We start from the raw sequence: 12,076 nt of genomic DNA on the forward strand, positions 1-12,076 counted from the left end.
GATGCAAAGGAACTAGTGAAGCACTGCCATGAATGCCAGAAAGCGGGGAACCTGCCAAGAAGAAATGAAATGCCACAACAATTCATTCTGGAACTTGAATTGTTTGATGTATGGGGGATAGATTTCATGGGACCCTTTCCCTCCTCATACTCAAATAATTACATTCTTGTGACAGTAGACTATGTCTCCAAATGGGCTGAAGCAATAGCAACTCCAACCAATGATAATAAGGTAGTCATGAACTTCCTCAGAAAACACATTTTTTGCCGTTTTGGGGTTCCAAGAGCAATCATCAGTGATGGAGGAAGCCACTTCTGCAACAAACCATTAGAGGCATTGCTTCTAAAATATGGAGTCAAACACAAGGTAGCCACACCATACCATCCACAAACAAGTGGGCAAGCCGAAATATCTAACAGAGAACTCAAAAGGATCCTGGAAAAGACTGTGGGAACTTCAAGGAAGGACTGGTCGATTAAGCTAGATGATGCTCTTTGGGCATATAGGACAGCTTTCAAAACACCAATTGGAATGTCTCCTTACCAACTAGTATACGGAAAAGCTTGCCATTTGCCACTGGAGTTGGAGCACAAGGCATACTGGGCCTTGAAACTTTTGAACTTGGACAGCAAAGCTGCTGGAGAAAGAAGGATGTTGCAAATTCAAGAGTTGGAAGAGTTCAGAGCTGAAGCTTATGAGAATGCCAAAATTTACAAAGAAAGAGCAAAGAAGAAGCATGACAGCAACATAGCCCCAAGGAAATTTGAAGAAGGACAAAAAGTATTGCTCTACAATTCTAGGCTGAAGCTATTTCCAGGGAAGCTAAAATCAAGGTGGTCTGGACCATTCCTTGTTACCAAGGTCTCCAAATATGGACAAGTAGAAATCATGGAAGAAAAGTCACAACGAACCTTCATTGTGAACGGTCAAAGACTCAAACATTACTTGGGAGATGTGGAGGAGAAGGACAAGGTTAAATATCACCTCAACTGAGGAAGCTGACCGTCAAGCTAATGACGTTAAAGAAGCGCTTGTTGGGAGGCAACCCAACCTGAGGTAATACCCTTTTGCTGTTTCTTTTATTTGTTTCAATAAAAAGGGTGAAGTAGTTTCTGTGCATTGCAAAGAATTTAGTTTGGTGTTTCACACCACATAATGAATTCGTGGATCAATAATTCAAAGGGGAATGTGTGACTCTAAGTTTGGTGTTCCACCATAAAGATCAACTGAACACAACAACCTTTGAATTATATGAAAGGAACAACCATTCTAAGCAGTCACAGAAATGCTTAAAAACCCTTAGCAGCAACTTCATTCCAAAGAGAACTCAAGGATTCAAAGAACAGAGAAGTAAGTGGGAGACTAAGTTTGGTGTTCACACACTAACTTAAGACTCAGATACTTACCCACACATAGTTGAGCTAACCACTCAAGTGCTTGAGAAGCAAGCAACTTCATCACTCTTTGCAGGAAAGGAAACAAGGATCTTAAAACATGAAGCAACAATTAGGAGAAGAAGAAGAAATCAAAGTGTTTCCTGGCAACAAAGAGAAAACAAGGAATTTCACAAGGTGGTATTGTTCCTTGATAATTCTTTAAAAAGGGCAAACAAAAGCATGCTTGTTCTGGTTTAAACTGTAAATGTTGAACCTTTCTGGAATGTGAAGTTTTTAGTATATTTGTCTGTTTATTGCTTTGAATAAAGTGAACGCCTAGATGTTTGGATATAACTTCACTTTCTTAAACAAGTGCTTGCCATGCTTGTTCTGTTTCCAAAAATAAAAGAAAAGTTTGAACAAAAGTAACTTGGCTCAATTAGTGACAAATCAAGTAGAATTAAGTGGTGGTATGCATGCTTGATTGTTTAGTCAGATCACTGGAAATAGAGTGTAGAATTATCATTTTGTATGTAGAAATTGAAAACTGTCTATGGATCTTGATGAATAAATATCTTTGGCCATGAAAAAGAAAGAAAAAGAAGAAGAAAAAGCCACTGAAAAAGGGCAACCAAAAAGCAAAAAAATTGAGAAAATAAGCTAGGCACCAATGGTTTGAACTTCTGAGACAAATGCCTGTGGTGTTTATGTATTAAGGATATGCTTGGATGAATAGGTTCTGAGGAGTGTTTCAACACTTGGTAACTTGGGTTAACTAACCCGGGTTATCAACCAAAAGTCCATTATCAAGAGCAACCTAAATACAAAACATTTAGTCACACAAAGAGGTGCTGGGCACCAATGTCTCAAGAAGAAATGTGAACTAAAATGCCTGAAGTGGATATGTATAGTACACTGATAAGAAAAAGAAAATGCCAAAGGCTTGTGCAACACATGACACCAAGCAAACAAGGAGCAAAGGAGCTCTAAGAAAAAGAAAAGAAAAACAAAGAAGAGAAAAGTGCCAAGGACATAAGAATAACAAGAGGCCATAGCAGTGTTTGATGGATGCAATGAAAAAGTGATAATCTTACCTGATAAGTATGAAAAAGTGATGCTGCAACTTTCTGCATAAAACCCTTCTGATGAACTTCAAATGCTTGCTAATATAGCCAATGTAATTGCTTTCTGTTTCATACTTTCTTCTCAAATAACTCAGGACTTGCTTAGGGACAAGCAAGTATTAAGTTTGGTGTTGTGATGCCAAGGCATCTTAGGCTAGTTTCACTAGCATTTTTTTTGATAGTTTTAGTTGTTTTATGCATTTTCTTGAGCTTAAAGTAACCAAGAATGGTTAAAAGAAGAACAAAGCAATGAACCATCCAAACAGTATGATTTTGATGCAAATTCCATGAGTTTTTAGTTATATTACTTGAATGCTATGAATGGAAGATTTCTCATGAAATTTTGCAAGACTTTGATGCAATTGTTTGGATGATTTCAGGGAAGAAGAGGCTAGGCAAGGAAGCAACAAAGTCAATAAAGGAAGCTTGAATATCACATGTGGAGTTTAAGTTCCAGTTTAAGCCTAAACTGGAGCTTAAACGCCAGAATCATGAAGGCTAAGAAATGCTGAAACTGAAGTTTAACCTCCAGTTTAACCTTAAACTGGAGGTTAAACGCCAGAATGAAAGTCTCACCAAAGAAGCATTTCCACGTTTAACCTCCAGTTTAACCTTAAACTGGAGGTTAAACGCCAGAATGAGAATGCCAATCAGGAAGCATTTCCACGTTTAACCTCCAGTTTAACCTTAAACTGGAGGTTAAACGCCAGAAATGGGAAGTGCACCAGGGAGCCATTTCCACGTTTAAGCTCCAGTTTAACCTTAAACTGGAGCTTAAACGTGTTCGACCAAGTTTTCTCCTCCAGGGTTGCTTTCTCCATTTCCACGTTTAAGCTCCAGTTTAACCTTAAACTGGAGCTTAAACGTGTTCGACACCTCCAGGGCTACATTTCTCAGCTTCCACGTTTAAGCTCCAGTTTAACCTTAAACTGGAGCTTAAACGTGTTCGACCTCCAGGATGCCTTCTTCCATTTCCACGTTTAAGCTCCAGTTTAACCTTAAACTGGAGCTTAAACGTGTTCGACCTCCAGGGCTGCCCTTTCTATCTCCACGTTTAAGCTTCAGTTTAACCTTAAACTGAAGCTTAAACGTGTTCGACTAAGTTACCCTCCAGGGCTGCCTTCTTCCATTTCCACGTTTAAGCTTCAGTTTAACCTTAAACTGAAGCTTAAACGTGCTTCCACAAAAGGCATCACTGGAAGTGTCTGGCGTTTAAGCTACAGTTTAAGCTTAAACTGCAACTTAAACGCCACTCTTGGAAAAGGTTTCTGGGCCAACAATATTGCGGTTTAAGTTAGTATTTGAGCACAAACATTAACTTAAACTTACTCTGGTATGAAACCCAATTGAATATCATGGTTTATGGGATTGGGCCTGAAGGATTGATGAGTCTGAAATTTCAATTTATTGAGTCATGTGTCATTATTTGATTATCACTAAGTTAGCTCAATGAATGTTACAGAATTTGGATCAACAGCCTCATCAAGATTATGGATCATAAACCCAAGGCAAAAGGAAAGCAGGGAGAGGCCTCAAAGCCCAAGAAACACAACAGAAGCTCAATATAGAAAGTGTATAAATAGGATAGAATTTAAGTTAGGAAGGACTGGACTTTCACAGAGCTAGTTTTCATATCTTTGTAATTGAATTCAGAGCTATGACTCACTAAACCCCCTTTCATTGGGTTAGGGAGCTCTATTGTAATTCAATGAATCAATAATAGTTTATCTTCTTCTTCAATCTTTTCTCCTGAATTTTGTTAGAAAGCTTCTCGATCTAATTCCATTGGGTAGTTGTCTTGGGAAAGAAACTACCCATAATTGGAATCCTTCGGAACCTTGGGAAAGGAATGGAGGATTCATGCTAGAGAAGCTTTCTCACAGTGAATTGGATTGGGGTTTGGATGGATATTGTGACATGTAATCCTACCAAATTGTGGTTCATGAAACTGTGTGGTATAATCAGTGATCGAGCATCATCTCTTCTTATGAACATTTAAACCAAGGGATTGGGAATTTGTTTGTTTTTAGAGAGAATTTGTGAGCCAAGGGATTGGGATCCAATCATATAAGATTGTCAAGCAAAATTCAATGAACGCATTGGTTGAGGAAGAGATAAACATGTTTTGATTCGGAGATCTCAATATCTCCTATAACCCAATGAATTCCCCATTTCTAATTTCCACCTTCTCTTTACATTCTGCAACTCAATTCATGCAATCACCCCCATTCCCTTTTAATTTCAGCAATTTAGCTTATGCTCTTTAATTCATGCAATTTAAGATTCCGCCATTTCAATTTCTTGTCATTTACTTTTCCCGCCAATTTTACATTCCGCAATTCTCATCTAAATCTTGATTCCGCTCAACTAGAACACACTTCTAATCTGAATTGCTCACTCAACCAATCCTTGTGGGATTCGACCTCACTCTATTGTGAGTTTTTACTTGACGATAACCGGTGCACTTGCCGGAAGGAATTTTGCCGATCGTGCGATTTCCTAAATCGTAGCATAACAAGTTTATGCGCATCAATTTCACCCAAGTGTTTGTCAAGTTTGGGTTAGGATTCATGAATATTGACTTATTCACTATTTTCTAAAAGTATATAAAATATGGGTTGCCTCCCATGAAGCGCTTCTTTAGCGTCACTAGCTTGACGTTCTCCTTCATCAGGGAGGTTGATAATGCTTCAAGTCCTCCCCTCTTGCCTTGGACTTATATCCATTGGTTGTATCAATGATCTCTACATGTTCCAAGGAGAGAACTCTGTTGATAGTGAAGACTTTAGGTAACTGAGATGGTACAGTGGGGAGATTAGGGGGGATATCTGGAAAGTAAGCTGAGATCACTTTATCCCCTGGAGAGAAGTTTTCCGTAGGGATCTTCTTGTTCCTCCACCTCCTTGGTACCTTCTTCTTTGTCCCTTTTGATGTTTCCTTGCTCTTTGTGGCTTCTTCTTCTAAGGGAATTTTGGTGTTATCTTCACTTGTCTCTGGTGGTTTAGGTTCCTCCAGCTTTTCCTTGAGCTGTGACAACTGCTTATTTCCTTGTTCATCAACCAAGGGCTTTCCCAGGTGGGCTGGTTGTGCTTCAGTGCTTGCTTCCTCTTTCAGCATCTCATTATGATCTTTGCTTGGTTCTTTATTTTCTTGGTCTGCTTCTTGTGAGAGTTTGAAGACATTAAAGCTGAGTCGTTCATCATGGATCCTCAATATTAGCTCCCCTCGCTCCACATCTATGAGTGCTCTGGCTGTAGCTAGGAATGGTCTTCCCAATATGATTGGGTGAGTGTGACTCTCTTCCATGTCCAATATGACAAAGTCTGTGGGAAGAAAGTATTTCCCAACCTTTAACAACACGTTTTCCACCACCCCTATTGCTTGTTTTTGAGTTTTGTCAGCCAGCCTGATGACTACATCTGTGGGCAATATCTCATTGATTTGCAGCCTCTTCATCAGGGATAAGGGCATTAAGTTGATGCTTGCTCCCAAATCACAGAGTGCTCTATCAAACAATGTTTCTCCTATGGCACATGGGACATGAAAACTCCCTGGATCTTTTCTTTTTGTAGGCAACTGTGGTTGAATGAGGGCACTGCACTCCTTGTTTATCACTATAGTTTGGCCTCCCTTGAGTGAGCTTTTCCTGGGAAGCAGCTCCTTCATATACTTGATGTATGCAGGCATTTGTTGAATAGTCTTGATGAATGGTATGTTGACATGCAGAGATGCAAACAAATCTAGAAACCTTGAGTATATTCTCTTCTCCACAGCACCATTGAGCAGTTGGGGAAAAGGTGCATAGAGTCTCAGTAGCTCCTGCTTTGAGATTTCTGGTTCTTGATGATCTTTTTCTTTCTTCTCTACTGAGGTATCTTCAGGTTCTTCTGACAGCTTGCTTGGCTTGTCCTCAGTCTCCTTATCACTTATAGTGATCATCTTACAATCTTCCCATCTTACTTTCTTTGTTTCACCTCTCGGATTCTTCTCTGTGTCACTTGGAAATCCATCTGTGGGTTTGGGAATTTGCTCAGAGAGATACCCCACTTGAGATTCCAACCTCTTGATTGTGTCTCCCTGGTTCTTGAAACTGGCTCGCACTTCCTCCTTGAACACCTTGTTGTCTTGAATCTCCTTGCCTATGCCTTCAAGTAGACTCTCAATCCTTGAGAGTCTGTCATCAAATGATTGTAGATCGGGATTAGAGGTGGAAGGATGAAGTAAGTTATTTTGGTTTTGATGTGGATGTGGAGATGTGTTGTTATGGAGGTGTTGATATGGTCTAGATGTGAAATGTTGGTGGCTTGCATTGTTGGGATTTGGGCATCTTTGATCAAGGCTTGGGTCTTGTTGATTTCCCCACCCAGAGTTTGGGTGATTCCTCCATTCAGGGTTGTAAGTCTTGGAGTATGGATCATGGTTTTGCCTAGGTGAATTTCCAATGTAGTTGGCTTGCTCCTGACTACCCTCTGCTTCTTCATTCACTCCTTCTTGGGTTGTTGATGAAGTGGTGATTGCTGCTACTTGGTTCCTCTCCATCTTCTTGGTGAGGTCAGCTAGCTGTTGGGTAATGAGCTTGTTTTGGGCCAGCAGAGCATCTACATTGTTTAGCTCCATTACTCCTCTTGTGTTCCCTCTTTCGGAAGCATAGAAGTAGTCATTCTCTGCTACAGTTTCAATGACATCTATGGCCTCCTCAATGGTCTTCTTCTTGTTCAAAGATCCTCCAGATGAATGGTCTACGGCCTTCTTTGACTCATAAGAGAGCCCTTCATAGAAAATGTGCAGCTGCACCCATTCATTGAACATATCTGGTGGACACCTCCTTGTTAGGTCTTTAAACCTCTCCCATGCTTCATATAGAGTCTCACCATCTTGTTGCCTAAAAGTTTGGACTTCAGCTCTCAGCCTATTGATTCGTTGAGGGGGGTAGAATCTTGCTAAGAATTTGTTCACCACATCTTCCCAAGTTGTCAAGCTCTCCTTCGGGAAAGACTCCAGCCACTTGGCTGCCTTATCCCTGAGTGAGGATGGAAATAAGAGCAGTCTATAGGCATCAGGATGAACACCATTAGACTTCACTGTGTCACATATTCTCAGGAAGGTGGTTAGATGTTGATTGGGATCTTCTTGGACACCTCCTCCGAACGAACAGTTGTTCTGAACAAGGGTGATGAGCTGTGGTTTTAGTTCAAAATTGTTGGTATGGATGGTTGGCTTTTGGATGCTACTTCCACAGTTTCCTGGGTTTGGATTGATGTAAGAGCCTAAAACTCTTCTATCCTCCCCAACATGATTTTCTCGTCCTCCTCCACCATGGTTGTGAGCCTCTTCCTCACGATGGTTTTCCATGTTTTCTTCCATATTTGGTTCAAAGTATTCCTCCTCTTCCTCAGCACCAACTACACGTTTTTCTTTTGCCTCCCTCCTTAGTCTAAGGAAGGTTCTCTCAGGTTCAGAATCAAAGGAAGTTGAAGCCCCGCTTCTTCTCCCTGTCATACAACCAAAAAGTACAAGCTAAGAGAATAGGTGCAGAAAGTATTTCTGTTAGAATTACTGTTAGTGTGAGTGATGCAATATATCAAACAGGTAGTGGGTTAGTGAAATGAATGGTAAATAACAAAGAAAAAGTAGGGGGAAGGGAAGAAATTAACTAAAACAGAAAGTAAATGACTCAAACAGAAAATTAAATCAAACAAAAATAAAATGCTCAATCTAGTTATCCTCCAATTTAATCATTGTTGATGCACAATCAATCCCCGGCAACGGCGCCATAAACTTGATGTATGGAAAACTTGTCTCATAACAAATTTTCTTCGGCAAGTGTACTGAATTTGTCGTCAAGTAAAAACTCACAATAGAGTGAGGTCGAATCCCACAGGGATTGATTGATCAAGCAACTTTAACTAGAGGAATGTTCTAGTTGAGCGAATCCAGAATTTGAGTTGAGAATTGCAGAAAATTAAATGGCGGGAAAGTAAATAACAGAAAAGTAAATGCTGAAAATAAAGAGCTGAATGTAAATGACGGAAAGTAAATTGCAGAATTATAAATGGAAATGGGGGAATTGCTCATAAGAGTAAATAACAGAAATTAAAGAGAATGGGTAAGATCAGAAATGGGGAATTCATTGGGCTTGGGAGATGTTGCATTCTCCGGATCAATTTCATTTTCATCTCTTCCTCAATCAATGCACTCATTGATCTCCTTGGCAATCTTAAGTGATCGAATTACAATTTCTTGTAATTCAATCTCTCAAATCTTGATCAATAGCCAATTCTTTGGTCAATTGCTCATGAGAAGAGATGAAGTATGGTCACTGATTATACCACATGCATTTCCCAAATCAAGTGTTGAGAGGATTATAGTCAAATATCCATCCAAATCCAATTTGGTCCAGCATGAGAAAGCATTTCTAGCATGATCTCTTCATTCCTCTTTCAAGGTTCAGAAGAGATCCAAGTATGAATAGCTTCTTTTCCAAGATAACTACCCAATTGGATGAAGATCGAAAGCTTTCAAGTAAAATCAAGAGAAAAGATAGAAGAAGAATAATGAAAACTAGTATTGATCCATCAAATTACAACAGAGCTCCCTAACCCAATGAAAGGGGTTTAGTTGTTCATAGCTCTGGAAAATGAAAACAAAGATGGAGAATACATGATGAAACTAGAAGTGCAGAGAAAGTAATACAGAGAGTAATTCTATGCCCAGAGGCTCCCTATATTTTTCAACTCCAATTTAATTCAAAGCTACTCCTATATATACTACTCTTCTATTCTTCTAGTTGGCTCTTCAAGTCTTGGGTATGGGCCTTTGAATCTTGAGTTTGAAGCACTTCTCTTCTTCATTGGGCTTGGCTTTACTTGCAGAGAGAAAGTGTGAAGTGGGCAGAGACTTTAGCTCAGGATGTTAGTGGTGTTAACGTTCAGTGAAAATATGGGTTCGAGAACGTTAGTGACAATCACCTTTTTCACTAACGTTCCTCACCAGAGTAAAAGCCACGTTAACTTCAACGTTAGTGGCACAAACGTTGCCACTAACGTTGCCTCTATGCCTTTCGCACACGTTACTGGGACTTACCTTTCCCAGTAACGTTGAGAAGTCTCCCCCTTCCTTACGTTAGAGTCCACGTTAACTTAGTTAACGTGGCTCTTTTAACGTAGGCTTGCCAACCTTCGACAACGTTAGTGACACATACCATTGTCACTAACGTTCCAATGTGCCCCTATTTCTCACGTTAGAGTCCACGTTAACTAGGTTAACGTGGCTTCTAACGTGGCCATGCTAGCCATCTCCAATGTTAGTGACAAAGTTGAGTGTCACTAACATTGGCTCATCATTCCCTTATCCATGTTAGCTTCCACGTTAACTAAGTTAACGTGGGAGTTCATGTGGCTCATGGTGGCATGTGTGGGCTCCTTCCAATGTTAGTGACAATGTTGGGTGTCACTAACATTGGCGATCACCTTCCTTCTTCACGTTAGCTTCCACGTTAACTAGGTTAACGTGGGAGTTAACGTGGCTTATTGGGGCTTGTGTGCTCCCAACGTTAGTGACAATGTTTGGTGTCACTAACGTTGTCGACCACCTTGTTTTCTCACGTTAGCTTTCACGTTAACTAGGTTAACGTGGAAGTTAACGTGGCCTATTGTGACTTGGCCAACGTTAGTGACAAAGTTGAATGTCACTAACGTTGGCTTCCCCTTTGCTTCTTAACGTTAGAGGCCACGTTAACTAAGTTAACGTGGCAACTAACGTGGCCACTTATGAGCTTGGTCTAACATTAGTGATAATGTTAAGTGTCACTAACGTTGGCTCCATTTCCTTTCTTCCACGTTAGAGTTCACGTTAACTTAGTTAACGTGACTCTTAACGTGGGAAATGATGGCTTCGAGAGCATTATTGGCAATTACTTTTCTCATTAACTTTGCAAGGTAATCCCATTCCACGTTAGTGTTAACGTTAGTGTAACTAACGTAGCCACTAATGTGGTTCTTCTTTGCTTCCTTTGTCCTGAAATCAAGCAATAAAGTGCATCGAAGTTCTAGTCCAAGTCATGGGAAATGCAACATCCAATTTGTCCTTAAATTCATGCAAAATCCTCATGAAATCATGTAAAGTGCACAATGTATGCTTGAATAAAGATGTAAGTGAATATCTACCCAAAACGAGCTTATTTCCTAAGGAAATGCATGAAACTACCCTAAAAACAATAAAGAAAAGGTTAGTGAAACTGGCCAAAATGCCCTGGCATCAAAAACTCACCGGCAAGTGTACCGGGTCGCATCAAGTAGTAATTACTCACATGAGTGAGGTCGATCCCACAGGGATTGAAGGATTGAGAAATTTTAGTTAGGTGGTTGATTTAGTTAAGCAAACAGTTGATGATTTGAGTGAATTATAACCAACAAAATGTAAATGACAAGGAATTTAAAAATGCAAAAAGTAAAATTACAGAAACTTAAAGTGCAAGAAAGTAAGTGACTGAAACTTAAATTGCAAGAAATGTAAATAGCTGAAGCTTAGATTGCAAGAAATGTAAATTGCTTGAATAATAAAGGGGTGTGGGATGCTGGAATTCATAATTTAATAACAGAAAGTAAAGAAGATGAATTAAGTGCAATAGATCTAAACAGAAAGTAAATTCAACTCAATTGCAAGATCTAGGAAAGAAATTCAAAAGCTCAGAGGCTCAATGAGACTAAAAAACAAGTCTAGATCTCAATTCCTTCCTTGATCCAATAGAGAACAACTTGCAGAAGAAAAGAAAATGAAAACAGTAAAGGAAATTCAGATCCACTTCTTGGAACAATTGAGAAGAGAGGTAGAAGATGATTCTCAAACTTAGAATCAATGAAGCTCTTCAATCTCAATTCAAATTCCAAGAGAAGATAGAAAATGTAGCAGAAGAAATAAAAATGAAAATAGAAAGCTAAATCCAAATTCCCAAATATTAGAATTATGCAGAAGAGAACAAAGATGAATTGTAGATAAAGGATTGAAATAGAATTCCTTCAATCTCTATCCACAATTCAAATACAAAAAGCAAGAAAATCAAAAGTGAGAACAAGGAGGAGAGAACTCAACTCTCAATCCCAATTCCCAATTCAAAGCTCAAATTCAATGAAAATTCAAAAGTGAAAGTAAGAGAGTAAAAAGTTCTACAAAGGTGAACAAAAGGTAAAAAGGGTTCCTCTCTAAATCAAACTAAGTCCTATTTATACACTTTCTATTTTTGATCTTCAGAATTTGGAGTGGGCTTTTCAATTGGTGAAGAATTGGATCCAAGTTGGCCTTTGATTTAAAATTGACCCCCTGGTACAGCTCCACTGAAGCATTCAGTTAACTAACTTAACTGAGCGCTCCAAGTCTTGGTCCCCAGGCTCATTTCCCTTGCGTGACAAAACAATCAGCATAGCGCTCATTTAAGTAATTCTAACTCAACGCTACAAGTCTTGGGCCAGGCTCTTCAATTTTTGTTGCATGCCAATTCCTTGTGTGTGCTTTCATAGAGTTAAGTGAAAATCACTTAACTGAGCGCCTAGCTTTGCTTGTATTGGAGGCCCAGCTTTG

At 39.5% G+C, this 12,076-nt stretch overlaps 1 non-coding gene across 1 annotated transcript; it reads left to right on the forward strand.

The window, feature by feature from the left end:
- The first annotated feature begins 7,304 nt into the window (after positions 1–7,304).
- On the forward strand, positions 7,305–7,411 carry LOC112761978 (small nucleolar RNA R71). The gene has a single exon (XR_003182343.1). It is a non-coding gene; the product is annotated as a small nucleolar RNA R71 (small nucleolar RNA).
- Positions 7,412–12,076: the final 4,665 nt, after the last annotated feature.

The sequence above is a fragment of the Arachis hypogaea genome, chromosome 16, assembly GCF_003086295.3.
Source record: "Arachis hypogaea cultivar Tifrunner chromosome 16, arahy.Tifrunner.gnm2.J5K5, whole genome shotgun sequence".
Lineage (NCBI taxonomy): Eukaryota > Viridiplantae > Streptophyta > Magnoliopsida > Fabales > Fabaceae > Arachis > Arachis hypogaea.